This window comes from Molossus molossus, unplaced genomic scaffold, assembly GCF_014108415.1.
Source record: "Molossus molossus isolate mMolMol1 unplaced genomic scaffold, mMolMol1.p scaffold_m16_p_8, whole genome shotgun sequence".
Lineage (NCBI taxonomy): Eukaryota > Metazoa > Chordata > Mammalia > Chiroptera > Molossidae > Molossus > Molossus molossus.
The window spans coordinates 58685754-58708754 of NW_023425402.1; the positions used below are offsets into that span (position 1 = coordinate 58685754).

At 35.0% G+C, this 23001-nt stretch overlaps 1 pseudogene; it reads left to right on the top strand.

The window, feature by feature from the left end:
- The window catches only part of LOC118620727, an 82755-nt pseudogene extending 60192 nt beyond the window's left edge, over positions 1-22563 (top strand).
- The last annotated feature ends 438 nt before the right edge of the window (positions 22564-23001 follow it).

A 23001-nucleotide genomic window follows, 5' to 3' on the forward strand; every position in this document is an offset into this window, starting at 1 on the left:
ATAACATAAAATAAATAGTTTTTTAAAATATGTTTTTATTGCTTTTTTTGGAGAGAGAGGAAAGGAGAGAGAGAAACATCGATGTGTGAGAGATACATCGATCTGCTGCCTCCTGCATGCCCCTTACCAAAGACTGATCCTGAAACCCGGGCACATGCCCTGACCAGGAATTGAACCAGACCTCTCAGTCCATGGGATGATGCTCAATCCACTCAGCCACACCAGATGGGCTAAAATATATCATATTAAAATGTACAATTCAGTGACATTTAGTACATTCACAATGTTGTACAACCACCATCTATATCAAGTTTCAAAAGATTTTTATCACCTCAATAGAAATTCCCATGCCATTAAACTCACTCTACATTCCTCCCTTACCCTATTCCCTAACAAACATCAACCCATTTTTTTGTATTTATAGATTTATCTATCTTGCTATTTAACATAAATAAAATAACACATTGTGTGACCTTTATGTCGGTCTTCTCACATTTAGCATGTTTTTATGTCCATCCACATTGTAGCATGTATCAGTGCTTCTTTCTATGACTGAATTCTATTTCATGGTTATGTACACATCACTTTTTTTTTCTTCTTCATTCATCCATTGTTGAAATGTGGGTTGTTTCTATCTTATGGTTATTGTAAATGATGTTGCTATGAACATTGATATGCATGCAGTATTGGTTTGATTATGTATTTGTATTCAGCTCTGTACTATGTTCAAATGTGTATTTGTGTTCACAGTACATGTGTTCAGTTCTTTTGGGTATATACCTAAGTGCCATTGCTGGATCATATGGTAATTCTATGTTTAAATTTTTGAAGAACTACCAAACTATTTTCCACAGTGGCAGCATGATTTTATATTTCCACCAGCAATATAAGAGGGTTGCAATTTATCCTTACCCTTGTTAACACTCATTATTTTCTACATTTTTTTATTACTGCCATCCAAGTGGGTATGAAGCGGTGTCTCATTTTGGTTTAGATTTTTACTGCTTTGATGAGTAAGGATGATGAACATATTTTCATGTGCCTATTGACTGTACATCTTATTTGTAAAAATGTCTATCGATAACCTTTATCCATTTTAAGGTGTGCTTTAATTTTTTTTGTGTATGTCATTTATTGTAGGATTTGTTTTTATATTCTTTATTATATATATATATACACACACACACACACATATGATATCATATATGTCATATAAATTCAAATTCAAATACTTCCTTATACTACAGGCTGTCTTTTTACTTTATTGATAATCCTTTGATGCACAAAATTTTAATTTTGATGAAATTTATTTATTCTTTATCATCATCATGTTTCTTATCAATTCATCTAATTTTTTCTTTTGTTGCTCATGCTTTGATGTTATATCTAAGAATACCTTGCCAATACAAAATTTATTCTTATAGTTTTTTCAAAATTGTATAGTGTTACCCTTTATATTTACTTCACTGACATATTTTGAGTTATTTTTGTATATGGTGTGAAATGGGGTTCCAATTTCATTCCTTTGCATCTGGATATCCGGTTGTTTCCATACAATATCTTGAAAAGACTATTATTACCTAATTGAACTATCCTAACACTCTTGTTGAAAATCCACTAGCAACAGAAAACCAGATTTATTTATAAACTCTCAGTTCTATTCCATTGAATGATATGTGGATTATGCTAGTACTGCACTATTTTGATCACTGCAGTTTTATAGTAAGTTTTAAAATCTGGAGATACAAGTTCTCAACTTTGTTCTTCTTTTTCAAGATTGTTTTGGCCAGTCTAGGTCCCTTGAATTTCTATGTTGTATATTCATAAATGTAGTACCATGCAGTATGTAAAGGAACAAATTATTGATACACTCAAAATATGAATGCTTATCACAAAGATCATGTAGAGCAAAAGTCAGAGAGAAAGGATTTTACAAATTATTCTAAGTCATAAAATTGTTATACAGAAATTATTAACATATTATCTGAAGCTCAATGAAAAGATATGCAAGCATAGCTTTTAGTTTAAGTACAGAAACACAGATTACTTCAATATTAGAAAATTTATTAATATAATTTCATGCATTGTTTGACAAAACAAAGCAAATCAAACAAAAACTGCTCAAAAGATGCAATTTTTTTTTTTTTTTGGTTACAGATGTTTCTCCTTTTTTACCCCATTGGCAACCCCCTCCCCATCCCCCCAGTCCCATCCCTGGCTTTGTTGTCCATGTCCATTGGTTATGCATACATGCATATAAGCTCTGCGGTTTATCCCTCCCCCCCCCCCCACTCTTCTGAGGGATCTCAGTCTGTGCCCTACTTCCATGTTTCTGGGTCTACCATGTTCCTCAGACTGTTATGTTCATTATATTCCGTATATAAGTGAGATCATGTGGTACTTGTCTTTTTCTGCTTGGCTTATTTCACTTAGGATAATAATTTCCAGCTCCCTCCATGTTGTCTCAAAGGATAAGAGATCTTTCTTTCTTACAGCTGCATAGTACTCCATTGTGTATATGTACCACTGCTTTTTTTATCCATTCGTCTACTGATGGACACTTGGGCTGTTTCCAGATCTTAGCTATTGTAAACAGTGCTGTGATGAGCAAATTTTTTTTTTTAAAGTACAAACTTCAGCCCTGGCTGGTTTTGCTCAGTGGTTAGAGTGTCAGCCCGTGGTCCAGAGTGATCTGGGTTTGTTTCCACGAAGGGCATGTACCTCCATTGCAGTTTGTCCCTGACCCCGGTTGGGGTCATGTGGGTGGCAGCCAGTCGATGTGCCTCTCTCACATCGATGTTTCTCTCTCCTCTTCCTTCTCTCCCTCTCCCTCTATCTGAAGATGAATGCAAAAATGTCCTCGGGTGAGAATAAAACAAAAATAAAGTACAAGCTTCATGTTTCAAAAGAACAAATAATTAAAAATTATGCCAATCATAAAATGTAATTTAAAAAAATTTAAAAAAAACATTAACACTAAAATCAGGAATGAGACATGGATGTTTTCATTTTCTATGTTTTATGAAACATCTTATTCATTAAATAAGAAGAAAAAACTTAGTTATAATAAATGTCTTTATACACAGAAGATATAATTATCTCTGTAAAAACACAGTAACACATTTAGAAAAAATATTAGAATCAATAAGAGAGTTTATTGAGACTGTCACAATAACCTAATATATAATAAAACCACAAAATCACATTAATCTAATATATAAGCCACAAATATTTAAGACATTAAGGTTAAACATGGTATTATGACAGTATCAAAATGTGAAGTATATTGAATTATATCTAACAAAAAATATAATAGCCTTTTAGAAAAATTTATAAAACTTTAAAATATATATAAATGGCCTTAGAAAAAGTATTGACATTCTAAAAGTCTATGGCTAGGAAGACTTGTTAAGAGGTTTAAACATCTTAACAAGCTGAATATATATACATATATATATAAACATTGAAAAGTTTTGTGTTCTTTATGCAAATTAAGGAATGAGCAACACGTGTGGGGAAACAAGCTATAAACCAGAGTAAACTATTTGCAATATATTGTAACTACAAAAGGATAAGTATCCAAAATATATAATGAAGGCCCACATATTAAGGAAACAAAAAAATACATAAAAATAATGAGTAATAAACACAAATAAGTCCTGGCCGGTTTGGCTCAGCCGTTAGAGCCTCAACCCGCAGACCAATGAGTCATGGGTTCGATTCCAGTCAAGGGCGTGTACCATGGTTGCAATTTGTCCCCGGCCCTGATTGGGGTCATGTGGGAGGCAGCCACTTGATGTGTTCCCTTTCACGTCGATGTTTTTCTCTCTCTCCTCTCTTCCTCTCTCTTCCTCCCACTCTATCTAAACAAAAATAGAAGAAAAAAAAAAGTCCTCAGATGAAGATAAAAAAAGATGTAAAAAATAAATAACTAAATAAATAAACACAAATAAGCATTTCATAAAGATGAAATAGGAACAATCTATTTATATATATACACACACACACACATATATATATGCATATAAAATTGCTGGAATTTCTAACAGTCAGTGAAATTAAAATTGAACGATAACGAAAAATTATTTTGTATATACTAGACACAAAAATTTTAAATGTGAAATTGACATATATGTGAGGTTTGAGCTAGTTTCTTAACTTAAAACAAACAGACATATCCACACAGGAAAATATTTAAGGCTACTTGATAAGGATTTAGTCTTGGGCTGAATGAGAAATTCTGTGTCTAGGTGTACCCCACATTGATGTAAAAAGTATGGATAGATTTAGAAGTAAGTATGTAGAGAATTTAAGGTAATTTTTGCCAGATGAACTAGATAATTTCCTGAGAAATTTAATTAAGGTTAACAAATTAAATAAAAGGAGAATAGACTATTGAAATTTTGAGGCAGTTAAAATTTTGAATAGCTCTCTGTTATTTCCTCTCACAAAGGGAGCGTCCACACCCCCATTTTAGCATATAAAATAATATATAAAGTTAAAACTACCCCTTTATTTTCATTATGGGATGTAAACTTTTTCATAAGTATATATGTGCAAATTTTATGTTATACGGTACTCTATATACAACCACATACAGCATAGTTTTTACCTATGCTGTTATTATTTTAAAGGTATTTAGGATTTGTTTTAATCAGGTATTTTAGGATATGCAGAGTGGAAATGACTGTCATGAAGAATGAAGTTTTATTATACTCACAGGCCCCTAGGAATAAGAGGCTGTACAAACCACACTGGGCTAAATAGGGAAGCATGATGGACAGAGAGAGAGAGAGAGAGACTGTGGGTTGGGACTTTTTCTGTGGTTATGTCAGAAAAGACAGAAAAGGCAGAAGTTCCTTATTAGTGTAGGCAAAAAATGAATATATGTTTAAGTGTGCTTGGTTATTGTACAATATGAATCCCATGCCTTTCTGAAAAAGAAAATGATACAACTTATGGATAGACAAGAATAATGACTTGGTAGGGTCTATGAAAGGATGGCAAGTCATCAAATACAGAAACTAGAAGCATGGTTATTACAATTATCTTTAAAAAAATCCAATTTCCTCTGTTAAGAGTTAAAAGTTCATTTCTATTCTCCAATATATAAATGAAACAAAACCTGGAAGGTATTATGTAAGCACAACAAGCCAAACAGAGAAAGACAAATATCACATGATCTCACTTATTTGTGGAATATAATGAACTAAAGAAATTGATGAACTAAACTGACCTAGAGACATAGAGGTGAGGTACAAATTGACAAGCCTCAGAGGAGGAGGTTTGGGGGGGGGGGGAGAGAGATAAACCACAGAACTTATATGCATGAATGCATGACCAATGGACATAGACAACAAAGCTGGGGATGAGGCGGGCAGGATGGGGAGGAGGGTGTCAATGGGGGAAAAAGGAGAAACATCTGTAACAAAAACAAATTAATAAAAATAAATAAATAAGTGAATTAATTAATTAAATAGAAAATAAATAAAAACTATAGAAGAGAGGCTTTTAAAAAAATAAAAAATAAAACAAAAGTAAGAGCAATAAGCTTTTACTCGTGTATTCTTTTTTTTTTAATCCTCACCCGAGGATATTTTTCCTTTTTTTTTTTTTTGTACAGATAGAGTGGGAGGGAGAGAGAGGAAGGGAGAGAGAGAGAAACATCGACGTGAAGGACACATCGAGTGGCTGCCACCCACACGACCAACCAGGGCCGGGGACAAACTGCAACCGAAGTACGTGCCCTTAGCGGGAACCGAACCCGGGTCTCTCCGGACCGCAGGCCGACGCTCTAACCACTGAGCCAAACTGGCCAGGGCTATTACTGGTGTATTCTGCTACTGTTTATATGTATCCTCTAATTCTCTGATTTTACTCTTTTCTTTGGCTATATTGACTTTGTTCTTTTTTCAGTGAAAGTTTTCTCAGGACAGAGTTCAACACTAGATCTTTGCAAAATGTACAGTAGTTCCTTTCACTTCTTAAAATCAACACTTCATCTCTTCTTCCTGAATAATACTAAGTTTAGAAACATATTCAATACAGGCAATTAAAAATAAATCATCAATAAGTCAATATTCCCATACAATATTTAATGTACATGCTACATAAAAGATAATTTAACAAGAAGTTTTTGTTGGGGTTATTGACTTTTAGGGGAAAAACAGTTTCAACTGAGGATGTTGGTATAATTAAGCATAAACATTAGTACCATGCTAGAGAAAATAATAATCAGAATAGAACATCTCATCATGAAGGTACTTTAAATGATAGAGCAAATATGGTAATGAACCTAGTAAAATAGGCGGGGGGAGAGATAAACCACAGAACTTATATGCATGAATGCATGACCAATGGACATGGACAACAAAGCTGGAGATGAGGCAGGCGGGATGGGGAGGAGGGTGTCAATGGGGGAAAAAGGAGAAACATCTGTAACAAAAAAAAATTAATAAAAATAAATAAATAAGTGAATTAATTAATTAAATAGAAAAATAAATAAAAACTATAGAAGAGAGGCTTTTTAAAAAATAAAAAATAAAACAAAAGTAAAAGAGCAATAAGCTATTACTCGTGTAATAGCTAAAATTTTTATGTTCTAGTTTTATGTTCCAGATTATTTATTCCTAAAGAAGCAATATAAAACACTTTTATTTTACAAACGGAAATGATCAGGAAATGTCCAATATCCTCTACTTCGTGACTGGATGACTCTCCTTATGACTGATATGCTGACTTCCCAGGCTCACACCAAGCTTAAATACTTCCTTCCTGCTCAAGTGCCTTCCAGAGCCTCTTAACCTGCTCTTGATTTGATATCTAGTCCATATTATCTTTTTTTTAAAAAATTATTTTATTTATTTATTTATTTGGTATGTGCCCCTCTCAGGAACCGAACCCAGAACTCTCTGGTCCACAGGCTGACGTTCCAACCGCTGAGCCAAACAGGCCAGGGCTCTTTCTTTCAAGTAATTTTTTAGAGAGAGGAAGGAAAAGAGAGAGATAGAAACATCTATGTGAGAGAGAAACATCAATCGGCTGCCTCCTGCACATCCCCTTTTGGGGATCATGCCTGCAACCCTGGCATATGCCCTAACTAGGAATCTAATGGGGACCTCTCAGTCCATTGGACGGCACTTAATCCACTGAGCCGCACCAGCCAGGCAGTATTCTCTGACTCTAATATACTTAATTTTTTATCAAAACTCTGAACTTCCTATCTCATTGGTCACATACTTTTCTTTTTTAACAAAAGGACACTCTAGATTTTCTGCTTGTGTGGAGATGGTCTTTGAATGCCTCTCATTCAACAAGCTTTTACTAAATTCCCTATTGATCTTTTTCATTTCATAAATTTTCTTCAAATGTCTTGTCTTTATCATCCTTGAGACTATACAACATGCAGTAATGTAGCTTTGCTGTTTCTAGCCAGTGCCTCCTAAGGAGATTCCAAAGAGATGGTAACATAGTGGTTAAGGAGAGCAAGATGTCCTGTTCTATGGCCATTTGAGATCGTTTTGGGCCTTGAATATGCAGATAAGGAGGGTGATTTCATTCTCGGGAGGCTTGTGGAAACATAAAAGAGCTTTTGTATTTCCTTGACACTAATAAATACATCTGAAAAGTAAGTGAAGAGTGGAAAACTATGACTGACACATCCCTAAAAATCATCAAAACCATTATCATTATATTTTTCAGATTCTGCACCATTTGGTAGCAGAATCTGAAAAATCTCCACTAAGATTCTTTAGTAACCAGGATCATAGCCTTTATTATATAAGTCTATCTAATAATAACACTGAAAAACATTAAATTAGCTAGAGTTTGGGACATAATACAGGAATGTTTTTAGCAAAGATGTCAAGATGTATCTGTCACAAATCTTAGGGCATATGAGAATGTGGAAGAAATGGAGCCTACACAGTAAGTGGGCAAGATTGAGTGCATGCTAGGAAAAAGTGAGGACCACTAAGGGGTTCTGGATGGAAGCTACTGTGGGAGTACTTGGAGATATCAACATCTAACATTTCAAATAAGGTCACAATTTTCCAAAGTGTTTTTGACCACCTGTGCATGGCTAGACAATTCTTTTCCAGGTTTTGTTGTCATGGAATAAATTCCTCATTATCAATACCTATAGAATATTCATATTATTTTCTAATAGAAAATCTCCCCATTAAATTATGAGAATTATGTTTCATGTTCATATTCTTAATTAATATTATATTAATAAATATTGAATTTATTATAAGCATTTGTAAGCAGATTGATTTATTCATTGCCCAAGGTTCTACAAAAGTATATAGTACCTAAAAATGTTGGAAAAGGTAAAGAAAAAACAAATAAGAAGTATGTAAAGGTGAAGAAATAAAGTGATTCTGCAATCACCTAATAAAAACAATTATAAACATAAAATAAAAATTAAAAGAACATTATAAAACATTGAGAAGTATCTGTGAGTATACAGAAACAGAAGGAGAATTTAATCTCAAACAACTTAAAATTGTAGGGGTAAAAATTGAATCTTTCTTCTACAGGATATTAACCAGCCCCTAGAGGTATGGGTATATAAATCTCAGGCTGGAAATTCAGGTCATTGGTGCTAAAGATATTGGAGATAAAAGTTGAGGATGGAAAAGCAACAGATAATTGAAAAGGAAATGAGATACTGCAACGTTCACAGAAAGAATGAGATGCAGTTCACATCATAAGAAAATTACAAGTCAATATCTTTGATGAACATAGATGCAAAAATTCTCAACAAAATATTAGCAAGCCAAACTCAACAATACATTAAAGGGATAATACACCATGACCAAGTGGGATTTCTTGATGAGATGCAAGATGGTTCAACATAAGCAAATCAATAAATGTGATATAACATTAACAGAATAATTAATAAAAATCATATGATCATCACAATAGATACAGAAAAAGCATCTGGCAAAATTCAACATTCTTTTATGATTAAAATTCTCAATAAATTGAGTATAGAAGAAACATACCTCAATATAATAAAGACCATCTATGGTAAGTCCATAGCTGACATCATACTCAACAGTTAGAAGCTGAAAGTTTTTCCCCTAAGATCAAGAACAAGACAAGAATTGCCAGTCTCGTCACTTTTATTCAGCACAGTACTGGAAGTTCTACCTAGAACAATTAGGAAAGAAAATGAAATAAATGGCACCCAGATCAGAAAGGAAGAAGTACAAGTATCTCTATTTGCAGATAATATATTATATAGAGAAAATCCTAAAGACTCCACCAAAAAACTGTTAGAATTAATAAACATATTTAGTAAAAAATTCAAAATCACAGAGAAGTAAAAAATTATGAGTGTCTCTAGCAACCAAGAAAACACAGAGATGGTAAACCCTATTTCTGCCCAAGAAGATGTGTCACTATAAATATAAAAATATTGTTTTAATTTTTCTATATTTGGCCTTAAGTAATTCAACCTTAACACTAAGTAAATTAGTATACATAGAATAATGGAAAGAAAGACAGCTAAAACCCAATGGATAAATAAAAACTAAATATTGAAAATAATTAAATAAAATAAGACAAGAAAAATAATAGAGGAAAGAAAACAGTTGGAATAAATAAAAATAGGAAACTGATAGAATAAACACAAAAATATCAATAGTTACATTAAATGCAACTGATGCTTCCCATCAATAGACAAAGATTGTCAAACTGGATGAAAAACAAGAACCAACTATGTGCAACCAAAGATGCATTTTAAACACAAAGTCACAAATAGATAATTGTAAGAGACTGGAAAAAGGATGCTATAGAGAGAATAATGATAAGAAAATTTGAGTTGTTCTGAAAATGTCAAAGAAAATAAGTTTAAAATCAAGAATTATTATGAGCTACTTCATAATAATAATGAATTCATATAGCAAGCAATATAACAGTTATAAATATACATTTCATTAATAACAGGACATCAATATATGTGAAGCAAAACTGACAAAAAAAATTTTGCAGTTTCTTATAAGTTAAGCATATATTTATCACAATGCTAGATATGTAAGTAAAAGAAATAAAAATATATGTCTACATAAAGAGTTGTATGAGGATATTTAGAGAAACTTTATTCATAATATTCCCAAACTGGAAACAACCCAAGTAGTCATCAAGTGAAAATAAATTACTAAGTTGTTGTTTTATCATATGGTGAATTATAACTCAGCAATATAAAATAATTGACTATAGATACACAAGTCTATACATACAGTATAATTGCGTTTACTTAACATTCTAATAAATGTTAATCTGTATGATAAGCAGCAGATCACTGGTGGCCAGGGCTTGTGATACTAAAGAAGAACACACACAAAAAAATTTTTTGGAAAAAAGTTCTCTTATTATTATTGCGCTAAAATTTACAAAATTTTATGCAATTATTAATCTCATCAAACTTAAACTTGGAAAATTATATTGTATGTAAATTGAATCTCAATTTTCAAACTGGAAAAATTGAATAAGAAAAAAAGAGGAGGTAAAACTAATATAAGATAGTGACAGAAAGATAGAAGTAAGATTATTTTCTGTTATATCCTATATAATTATTATTCATACTTTTGCTTTAAATTCTAGCCTACAGTAAAAGATGATATGACCTAAAACAAGTTTATGAGATCTATATGCAAAAAGAAACAAAAATATATAACCTAGATAAAGTAGAAGAATTCTTCATCATCAATCAATGGAAATGCTTTTCTTATAGTAAGATAGAATGTATTATTTTCCAGATATTTGCAAGTGTTTCTCTATATACAAATATATACCTCTGCCTTGTTCCTATCTGGCTCCATTGGGAACCTTAAAATGTTTCTCCCAAAGGAGGCATAATCAATCACCATGTTGCTATCAGGAGCAACCATATTGGTACTAGTGACTTGTTTTGCCAGATGAAATTGAAATGCAATGTGTATTACTTCTGAATATATGCTATCACATGCAACTGGTGATTCACTCCAACATGCTATGTCCTCTTTGAAAACTCAGGTAAAAATACAGTTAGGGATTGCTTGACCAAAATGGGTCTCTATGTTATGACAATGTGAAGCAAAGCCAAAGACAGCCAAAGATGGAAATGCAATGTGAGAATTTAGCATCTGTCCTTTAAGAAATTAGGATATTAAGTCATTTGTTTATGAACAATAACTAGGCTTATTTAGATTTATGCTAGCTATATGAACTAGGATTTTAGAATTTTCACTTTCCTGTTGCTAAAATTGAAGATTTGAAAAATTTTATGGCCCAAAGTTAAATTTGGATAGCAGGGCATGTAATAGAATATTTACAAAGAGGGACATTTTTAAATGTCCTTTTAGTAAACTTCCTAGTATTTATTTGTTTAATAAGATTTTTAAGGACTCAGTGTAGACCTCAAAAATTTATATGATGAAATCTTCATTCCCAATGTGATGGTATTAGAAGTTGGGGCCTTTGAAAGGTTATTATATTCATGAGAATGGAACCCTCAGGAATGGGTTAGTGCCTTTACAAGAAGAAGCACACAGCTTACTTCCTCTCTCTGTGCTCTTCGCCATGTGAGGATTCAAAGAGAAGACAGCCATCTGCAAACCAGGAAGGGGACCTTCACCAGACAGAAGACCTGTGAGAAATAAGTGTTTGTTGTTTAAGCCAAACTGTTTATGGTAATTTTTTATAGCAGCCTGGAGTATGACTAACATTTTTTTAAAATTTTTTTCTCCTTTATTGATTTGAGAGAGAGAGGAAGTGAGAGAGAGGGAGAGATAGAAACATTGATGAGAGAGAACATCGATTGACCATCTCCTGCATGTCCCACACTGGGGATGGGGCCCACAACCTGGGCATGTGTACTGACTAGGAATCGAACTGGCGACCTTTTGGTGCATTTGTCAATGCTCAATCACTGAGCCACACCAGCCAGATGTGACTGACATTTTAAAATATTGTTTGAAATGTTGTTTGAATTAAAGCACATATGATCTAAGTACAGTTTTTATTAAGCCAACTGAAGGCAGAACATAAGTGCCAGATATATGGGATAACCTACTGTATGACATTGGTATCAGGAGATGGTAAACAGAAAACATAACATTTTTAGATTTAAAAAATGTTACTGTGGAAGGATTTCAGATCTAGTTTAATATATGGGTTAACTAAAACTCCCTGAAATTCACTAATCTGGACAAGAAGAGTCAGTGGAACCTGTTGGTTAACAACCTAAGTATCTTCACCTTCCAGTTCATCACACTTTCCACAAACTCATCTGTCGCATATTGGACAGTAAAGATTGAAACACTACTTTTAATATTATGGAATACACTGGCCAAACACATCAACATCATAGGCAATTATTCAATTTTATGCATTAAAAATTAACACATCAAAAATATATTAAACATTTACCTTGAATGGTAAGTAGAATCATATTATTTCCCCTACCCAAGGATGTCCACATACTAATTCCCAGAACCAGTAAATATATTGTCTTTTATGGCAAAATGGGCTTTATAAATATGATTAAATTAAGGGTTCTGAGATGGTGAGATTGTCCTGAATTATCTGGGTGTGCCCAATATGATCAAAAGGGCCTTTATAAATAACAGAAGAAAGGAGATGAACCAGGCAAAGAAGAGACCTGATAAGGAAAGTGTAAGTAGGAATGATAACTTTAGGTTTTGAAGATGGAGGAAAGGTCATGAACCAAGGAATGGAGGTGGCCTTCAGTTGCAGAAAAAGGCAAAAAAAAAAAAAAAAAAAATCAAAACAGAAACCAAAGGTACAACTTCCAGAAGGAATAGAGTCATGTGGACATCTTGATTTTAGCCCATGAATTTCAGACTGCTAACCTGAAGAATATAAGATAATAAATTTATGTGTTTTTCTTAAGTCACCAAGTTTGCAGTAATTTGTTATAACAATACAAAATTAATACAACAGGAAATAAGAAATGAATTGCTGAATTTCACAGAATTTAAGAACTAGGTACTGATAATATTGTTAAAGGGATTTATTATAAGGTTCTAGTGAAAGGAAGAAAATAAGCGAGTATGATAATTGAGAGAGTTTGTTATGATCACCTAGGATAATGTAAAGTTGAAAAAAATATACAGAGAACATGATATTCTGAAAGAGATATGACAACAGCCTGGAGCACATTAAGAAGGTAGATCCTGTTATGGAAATTAAGATATATACAATTAAGCTGAGGTTAAAACAGACTACACAGGATATGGAATAGTGATAAAACAAAATTGTGTGTGTGTATGTATGTGTCTGTAAAACTGCATACGTAATTGTCCTATGTCTTTTATTGAAATATCATTTCACAGATTGTATGTTAATAAAGTTTGGTATAACAAACATTAAAATATAAAGAGCATGGCTTTTTGAAGTTGTGTGGGACCCAGTTTAACTTTGTAGATGAGCAATCTTGAGAAGATGGCTAAATCTCACTGCATCCTAGTATCATCAAAGACAAATTGTGAAAAATGACACCTTCCTAACATGGAAGAGGTATGAAAAAATAGGTAAAACACCTGACACGGTTTCTGACACATCAAAGTATGTCAGGTTTATATTCTCTCCATACCCTTCATCCCATATTAAAAATGCTAACATTCCTAGTCTTTCCAATTATTACTGATTTGCATTATTACACATATTTCTCCAAAACATATCTACTATTTGCTATGAAACTTGGTTCTTGTAAGGTCTAACCCTAGTTTCTATAAATGTAAATAATTTCAATTGACAATTCCTTAACAACAGCAGAGTTTTGATAAAAAATCAAATTTTATTCAAGAAATAATAATAGCTAAGTGCTATTTTTTTTAAATGGAAGTGATTCATAAGAAGGAAATATTCATGGGAAACATATTTGGGGTCTAAGTCCTCCTCAGATTTAGCAATTGTTAAAATAAGGTAACACAGGCAAAATCTCTTAGAAATGCTATGAAAAAAAGCAATAATAATCATCCTAATTAAGATAGTACAGTTGTTTGGTAGATGAAAATTGCACAGTAACTATTGTATCCCAACAATTAAGATGTTGATGTTATGTTAATTAATTCTGATATTAAAATAAGTATAACAGAGAGAAAAACTTAATATTTGATATTTGACCATTAACAGCATTCAAGCCCCATGCTTCCCCTTCCCCTTTCACCCCACGTCTGAGCAAGCCGACAAAAAATCCAACTCCACTTCATGGCCAAAAAAAACATCACCCACCTCAGCTCTCTTATTTCACTCCAACCTGAGCCATTCTCTTTAGAGAATCCTTTGCTGTTTACAATGTAAGTAATAACCTTTCTTTCTTTCTTTTTTTTTTGGTACCTATTAGTGCCTATGTGCCATTTATCCTGCGTATTAATTTCTAGTGTAGGGGCTGCTCAGAACCCCTAAATAAAACAGTAAGACAAGCAATATGCTAGCTGGGAAACTGACTGTAATTTCTTAATTTTCTTTGTCCATTTATTTTTCTCCTTGCCCCACAAAGTGTAAGAGTGGCTTACCTATTTAATAATCCTAAGCACTTCAAAAAAATCTGAAATCACTCTATCTTTCTATCTCTATTTATGCAACACCAATAGGTACCAACACATGTAACACTGGAAAAAAAAGAGATTATTGTACACATGTTCTGTGACACAGTACTTCAAAACCAGTCTCCTCATTTGTCTCCTCGGGGAACAGACTAGTTTCAATGTATACAAAACACAAAAAACTAAACATTTTTGTCTCTGTTGTTTCTATCATCTTGAAAGGTAAATCTATGGACATGTTTGTGTACTAAATGAAAACTGTCCCTGAGGTTTAGCAGGAGACATATGGGAGCCAGATTGTACCTGTCAAAAGTCACTATCAGGAAAGCCTTGGTGTGGGAGTATGTATTAATGTTCTTAATTGTTAATGTTTGCTTTGTGACCTTCCCATCAGCAGATATCTGTGCCTCTACTTACTGATACATTCATCCATCTCTCTAATGGCTCTGCCCCTGTCGCTGCTGTTAGCAAGTTATTCATCACTGCAAGCAGAATAGTTCTACTGCTGACATGGCCTTCATTTCAGCGGTATGTGGGATGGAAAAATTATACATCCAGGCAAATTTATCATTTTTAATTTTTAATGTGGTTTAATACTATTGCAAATTTAAAATTCAGAAACATTGACTTATTTTTCTCTTTAAAATTTGCATGAAAAGATCTTTTCTGAGCTAAAACATGAAGTAAGATGGAAGACAAAGTTACCTTAAGTGACAGATTATTATATGTTGAAAATATTACTCTATACTTTAAATCAATACTTGTTACACTTTGATAGTATTAGATGTTAAATAAAAAATGAATGATATATAAACAAGGCAGTTTCATTCTTAGGGAAATATAACTACATGGCAATCCTCTTACAACATCTAAGTGATTCTTCCCATCTAGTCCATACATTTTTATGTTCTTAGAATGAACTATCTTTGTAATATTTTCTTATCCTCAGATGTGTATATTTTTATTCAATTTCTAAAGCCTAGGGCTTTATTATATAAACCCTGTCATTCATTTTTTAAAAATGTATTTATAATACTTGTTTTCAACAAGCCCAAGATGACTAATCTGTGACGCCTCGAAATATGCATATTCATCTCACTAAAACATACACAGAGCAATCAATTTAAAAAATCTTTTTTAGAGTATTTATAAAAGGATTCTGCAAAAGGATATAGAAAGAATAACATTTTTGAAACAATGATTCAGCCTGGCCAGTGTGGCTCAGTGGTTGAGGGTTGTCCCACGCACCAGCAGGTTGCTGCTTTGATTCCTGGCCAGGGCACACACCCGGGTCGCAGGCTCCATCCCCAGTAGGCGGTGTGCAGAAGGCAACCACTCAATGTTGGTGTTTCTCAATCATGGAGGTTCCTATCTCTCCCTTTCTCTCTAAAAAAATCAATAAAAACATTAATTTTTTAAAATATTCAAATATTGTTGAAACTGTAAGAAAAAGAATAATTACCCATGTACAAATGTGAAAGTATGATTTAAAAAAAATTCTAACCTGAAGATATTTTTTTTATTTATCTTCAGATAGAGTTGGGCGGGGGGCAGAGGGAGAGAGGGAGAGAGAGAGAGAGAGAGAGAGAGAGAGAGAGAAAGAGAGAAACATGAAACATCCATGTGAGAGAGACACATTGGACACACTGACTGGTTGATTGGACACAGTGACTGGTTGATTGGACACACTGACTGGTTGCCTCCTGCATGACCCCGACATGGGTTGGGGTCTAAACTGCAACCGAAGTATGTGCTCTTGACCAAAATCAAACCTGCAACTTTTTGTTCCTCTGGCCAGGGCTCACCGCCAGGGCTGAAAGTATGAATTTGCAGCATTTTTTTTTTCCCAGATTCAAATTATATGTTTGTATTTTAATGGCCTAACTAATATCCATAATTTGTAAGAATAATTGAAGCAGTAGATAGATGTTTATTTACATTCCTCAAATTCAGTTATTCCTTGATATATATCCTGCCACAACCAATTGTGATCTGGATTTAATGCATACTGAGAACTTTGTACCATTGTGTAATAAGGATTCAGGTAGGAATCTAGATCTGGGTAGACCAGAGACACAGTTTAATACAGTGCATGGCAGTGTTTAAAGGAATGTAAGGTGTCCATGAAGCATGAGGGAAGAACAGTCTGGACATAAGTGACATGATAATTCAGGTGGATGGCACCACATTTCTTTTGGGTCATTACTTTGTCTAGAGCAAGACCTTATGCTCTTTGGGTTGACATAGAGATAGTTCATAACATCGGTTTCAGTATCCTAGAAGTTGAATGGCAAAGTGAACAGGGCTTCAACAAACTTACAACACCCATCTCAGGAACAGGACATATATAAAAGAAAAAAAAAAGCATTGACATACAGTAGAATGGCAAAGGTTGAGGGAAGGTTGCTCTCTAGATAACACATGCCTAGTGTTCATCATTTACTTACTGGAAATTTTAGCACTTTTATTACCATACCATTATTTAGAAGATTTGCTGCTTTTAAAGCAGAAGTGTTTTATTATTTAATCTACTGTTAAATACATTTTATTTGAATCTCATTATTAATATAGAATAATTCACTTGCAATGATTTTTTTTGTTTTTCATACAATAAGCAGTTTTTAACAGAGAAAACTGCCAGAATAAGATCCCATTATTCTTTGGTTTATAAATAACTAAACTGCTTACTTTTATACATACGACAAGTTTGGAGTTAGTTGTCTAGCTATTACATTAAAAAATAAACAATTTTGCCCTGGCCAGTTTGGCTCAGCAGTTAGAGCGTCTCAGCCTGTGGTCCACAGAGACCCGGTTTCGGTTCCCACTGAGGGCATGTACCTCGGCTGCAGTTTGTCCCCGGCCCTGGCTGGGTTGTGCGGGTGGCGGCCACTTAATGTGTCCCTTTCATGTCGATGTTTCTCTCTTTCTTCCTCCCACTCTATCTGAATAAAAATTGGAAAAATGTCCTCAGGTGAGGATTAAAAAAAATAAAAATAATAAACAATTTTGCTAGTATAAAGTATTTTCTGAGATAAATGATCTTTGCTCCATAATGGCTTTTGCCAAAACTATAAATTATTTCCCAATTATTAATAAGAATCCATTCCCTGATAGCTTTATTGAAATTAATGAGAAATCAAATTTTAAAATGTATATATAAATATGAGATGATGCATTCATGTTGAGACCCAATCTGATATTATCCATTTCATATTTTTGCAAATAAATGGAATGAATCGAATAAATAATGAAAGTATCCCAGTAAGTCTTTTAAAGTGTATGTATATAAGAATTTTAAACATGAATCTACAGATAAGAATTATAATTACCAGTTGGGGTATTTACATTGAACACACACACACATGCGCGCACACACACACACACACACGTTGATTGTAAAATTATTTATAGAAACAAAGCACACTTGAAAAGCAGTACTATGTAATGGTTCAAGTAGCGATATTCAACCGTTATGCAGCAAGAATTTTTTTTTTTTTTTTATCCTCACCCGAGGACATTTTTCTATTTTTTGTTCCGATAGAGTGGGAGGGAGAGAGAGGGGGAGAGAGAGAGAAACAACGGCATGAAAGGTACACATCGAGGGGCTGCCACCTGCACAACCCAACCAGGACCAGGGACACACTGCAACCAAGGTACATGCCCTTAGCAGGAACCAAACCCAGGTCTCTCTGGACCGCAGGCCAACGCTCTAACTGCTGACCCAAAGCGGCCAGGCAGGGTGCAGCAAGAATTTTTTACACATTCAATACCTGACTGCTTAGTCAGGTGCCCTGATCTGTTTTACTTTAGATTGTCCAATTAAAAATTGACGACAGCCAACACAACAATAGCCATCCAGTGTGGATAAATCAAAATTGTACCGATTTTTTTCTCAGATCAGCAAAAAATTAATATGGGTTTGGTGTGCTACAGAATATTAGTAATTAGTTCATGTGTTCCATGAGACATAAAAGGTTGAAAATAACCAGGTTAAAGCATGGACTTTGGAACTCACAATCAATGTTGGTTTCACCACTATATGTGTGCCCTTAGCCAATTACTTAACTTTATGGCTCAATATTCCCAAATTCAAAATAGAAATAGTAACACTAACTCTGTCATAGAGGCTTTTTGAGGATTACATTTATAAGTTATATGTAAAGTATTTATATGTAAAGTATTATTTACTGTTTTAGAACAGTGAGTGCCTAATATCTAATAAGTAGTTTGCCATTACTATTGTTAAGCTTGTTAAACAATAAAAACAACAAAATTCTAGTAAATTGACAAAACCATATTTTTCTCTCATTTTTATTTTTACAGATTTTCACATGGAAATCAGAGTTATAAAGAAATTAAGTGACTTTCTCAAATACCACCAGTGTAACAAGAACCAGAGATTTCATTTACAGTGATACCTCGGTTCTCGAATGCCTCGGTTTTCGACCAAATCAGTATTCGACCAGGAGATTCGAGAAACTTTTGTCTCGGAATCCGAACAAATATTTGGAACTCGAACTTCCGAGATGAGCCGAGTTGAGCCGAATGGCGTTCATTCGGCCCAGCGCGCCTTGCTTGCGTCATCAGTGTGAGTGCAGAGAGAGTCACGCTTTGTGGAGAGAGTCACGCTTTGTGGTTTCATTGCTTCGGTTCTCGAACAATTCGGTTCTCGACCGTCCTCCTGGAACAAATTATGTTCGAGAACCGAGGTATCACTGTATATTATATGTTAATGAGCCCTACTCAGCAAATCAATAGTGTCCAAGGTGAACTGAGACACTAAGTTCATACATATTTGGCAATAACAATAAAGTTTCCATTGGTTAAGTGCACATTGCTTGACACTATATCTGTCTTTGTCTCTCTCTTGCTCTTTTTATTTACTGTTTTGATTCCCACAACAATTAAGGTAGGAATTATCAATCCGTCTTGAACACAGAGAAGTTATAAAGATATAATTTACCCAAGGTTATCCAACTTGTAAGTGGATGAATGGAAAGTCAATCTAAGGACCATCTTTCTTCAAAATCTTGTGGTTTTTTTTCTACTATATAATTTTGGATGCAACTTTTATAAAATTTAGGGTTAGGAAGAATTTAAGATAACTTCACAGAGCTTTAAAAAAATTATTAATTTTAGAGAGAGAGAGGAAGGGAGAGGGAGAGAGAGATAGAAACATCAATGAGAGAGAACATCGACTGGCCACCCACTGGGGATCAAGCCCACAACCCGGGCATACACCCTGACTGGGAATTGAGCCAGCAGCCTTTTGGTGCATGGGTCGATGCTCAACCACTGAGCCACACAAGCTGGACAAAGCTTCTTAAAAAATATTTAAAAATCTACAGTGATCTCACCTACCAAACATAATCTACTTCTTAAAATAATCTGATATTTTGCTCTGCTCTAATTTAGGTAGTGCTAGATCAAGAACTAGTCTGTCCAATATTTAAGACTGTATTCCAAACTCCATAGATTCCTGTCACTTAACACTTTCCAGGAACTTTTCAGATAGTCTGACAGGGCTATTGCTTGTGCAATGTACTGCACAATCATTCAATGAAGTATTTTGAAATATAGAATATAATCTATTAAGTGTTTGCTATCTTGATGGGATGGCAAAACAGTTCTGTTTAATAACTCATATGTTTCTCATTCGTTTTGGTTTATAAACTTTGCTTGTATACCTGTTTTAACCACCCATGCATGCTTAATAGCTTTTTCTATCTAGTCTTCTTGAAGGTTAATCTAACATCTGTATTAGGTCAATAGATTCTGTAACAGAGATCTATGCAGATGGGCTATTAAATGATATGAAATTATTCAAGCAAGTGGTACTGGGCATTCATTTTACCTTAATTTCCTTAGAGTATGGGGAAGATCTTGGAAGAGTACATAAAAATGTTAATAGAGAAGGCTGATATCTAGAAGCTATTGCATCAGTTCATCCTTTATTATTTCCCTCAGGTGAAAAAGGAATATAACTAAGTATAAGTATATAAAATATCAAAAATAAAGATTTTTTCCTGATATAACACTTTTTTAAAAGTAGAATTCATCTCCGATTCCATTTATCTTTAATGTAAACTATATTTATGGATGTGTGTGTGTGTGTGTGTGTGTGTGATCACTGAATAATTTAGTGCAATAATAAAGAAATCACAGCTCTTGACTTCAAGAGTCTAACACCCTGTTGAATTGTGAAATAGATATTCAGCACAAGAAAATTTGGTTTTATAGAGGTACACTTATCTGTGCACACAAGAAACATTTATTGAATGTCCAATATGCACAGGGGTTGTACTATAAAAAGATGAAATAAGCACGACAAAACATTCAAAGATAGTAAGAAAAATTAAAACAAAAATAAGTATACTATTATGTAGGTGGTATTATAGTAAAAGATAAGAAGGATTTGGAAATCGATCTGTTGATTTGGTGGGATTAGAGAGGGAATGGAAGATTGAAAAACAAATTTCATTACCTATGTGATAATTTCCCAAAACTGACCTGTCATAAAAGCCCTCCATGAACTGGATTATGCCTACTTTTCTAGCCTCAGCCAACATGAATCCCCTGCTTCATCCCTCATGTGTATATACAGAAAAAGGAACCTGCCCAAAGTTCAAGAGCCTGTCGCCCATCTTCACACTCCATCCTGCACACGTTATCCATCATTTGCTCATGCAATCTCCTTTTTCTGAATTGGTCATACTCTTCAAGTATTATCTCAGAATTTAGATTCAATTTTGGGCCATTTTATTTTAGATTTCCTTGACCTCATTCAGATCTCAATCCAGAGTCTGGTTTTGCAGCAGCCACTTAGATCTCATAAAATACAGTGAACACTGATGATTTTATTAAGATTGTTTTGGTGTTCCTGTCCCCAGCGCTACCTTCTCTTTTCTGGCTGCGGCGCAGCGCTCCCGGCTCGGTGTGCGTGTTCTCTGTGCGCCCTCGGGCAGGCGGGAGCCGGTGAACCTTGGCTCCCTGCGGGCAAGGTGCTGCTCATTGACAATGTGGCCTTTTTTATCCATTCGTCTACTGATGGACACTTGGGCTGTTTCCAGATCTTAGCGATGGTAAATAGTGCTGCTACAAACATGGGGGTACATGTATTCTTTCTGGTTGGTGTTTCAGGCTTCTTAGGATATATTCCTAGAAGTGGGATCACTGGGTCAAATGGAAGTTCAATTTTTAATTTTTTGAGGTAACACCATATTGTTTTCCATAGCGGCTGCACCAGTCTGCATTCCCACCAGCAGTGCACTAGAGTCCCCTTTTCTCCACACCCTCGCCAACACTTGTTGTTTGATGATTTATTGATGGCATGAACAGTGGACATGGACAACAAACTGGGGAAAGGGCAGGGAGGGAGGAGGAGGGGCGAATCAGTGGGGAGAAAGGGAGAAACATCTGTAACAAAAATTAATTTAAAAAAGAGAGAATGTGGCCTTGCTCTGAGGCACAACAGTCCGGGACTACACCCAGGTGAACGACCTGCGGCAGCGCCGTGGACCTCGGGGCCTGGTCGTGCTCGACTCCCGTGCAACCAGTTTGGGCATCAGGAGAACGCCAAGAATCCTGGATTCCCTCAATATGTCAGACCTGCGGGCGGGTTCGAGCCCCACTTCACGCTCTTGGAGAAGTGCGAGGTGAACGGAGCACAGGCACACCCGCTCCTCGTGTCCCTGCGGGAGGCTCTGCCGGCCCCCAGTCCCCCACTGACGACGCCACTGCGCCCATGACAGACCCCAAGTTCATCACCTGGTCTCCCGCATGCCGCAACGACGTCTCCTGGACCTTCCAGAAGATCCTGCTGGGCCCGGGCGGGTACAGCCGCCGCTTTCCGACCATTGACATCGAGCCCGACATCGAAGCCCTGCTGACCAAGGGGCTCAGCGGTACCTGGGGCGCCCCTCCTAGCCCTCCTGCTTGGCAGTCACAGCGCTGCCCTCTGGGGGTTTTATTCATGACGCTGTTTCCTGCGTGGAGAAATGCCTGATGTCCAGGAAAATCCCCCCAGATGGGCCCTGGTCCTGTCCATCCCAGCCTCCCCTCCCACATCATGGCTTTTCACAATAAACTGTCCGGTGTCAGCAAAAACAAAAACAAAAACAAAAACAAAAACAGATTGTTTTAACATTGTACTTTGTATTAAGATTGTTTTCCTCACTAAACGCTAAGTTTCTTTCTTTCTTTCTTTCTTTTTGTAGTACGTGCCCCTAGCAAACCGAACCCCGGACTCTGGTCTGCAGGCCCACATTCAACCACTGAGCCAAACTGGCCAGGGCAACGCTAAGTTTCTTGAACATATAGATTATATTTTATTATCTTTGTAACTCCAGCACCTTGCAGAGTTTGAGGTTACATAATAGATATTTTATAGAAGTTTCAAAATTAAATTCAGGTAACACTTATTTGAAACTACAAGGATGAGTTA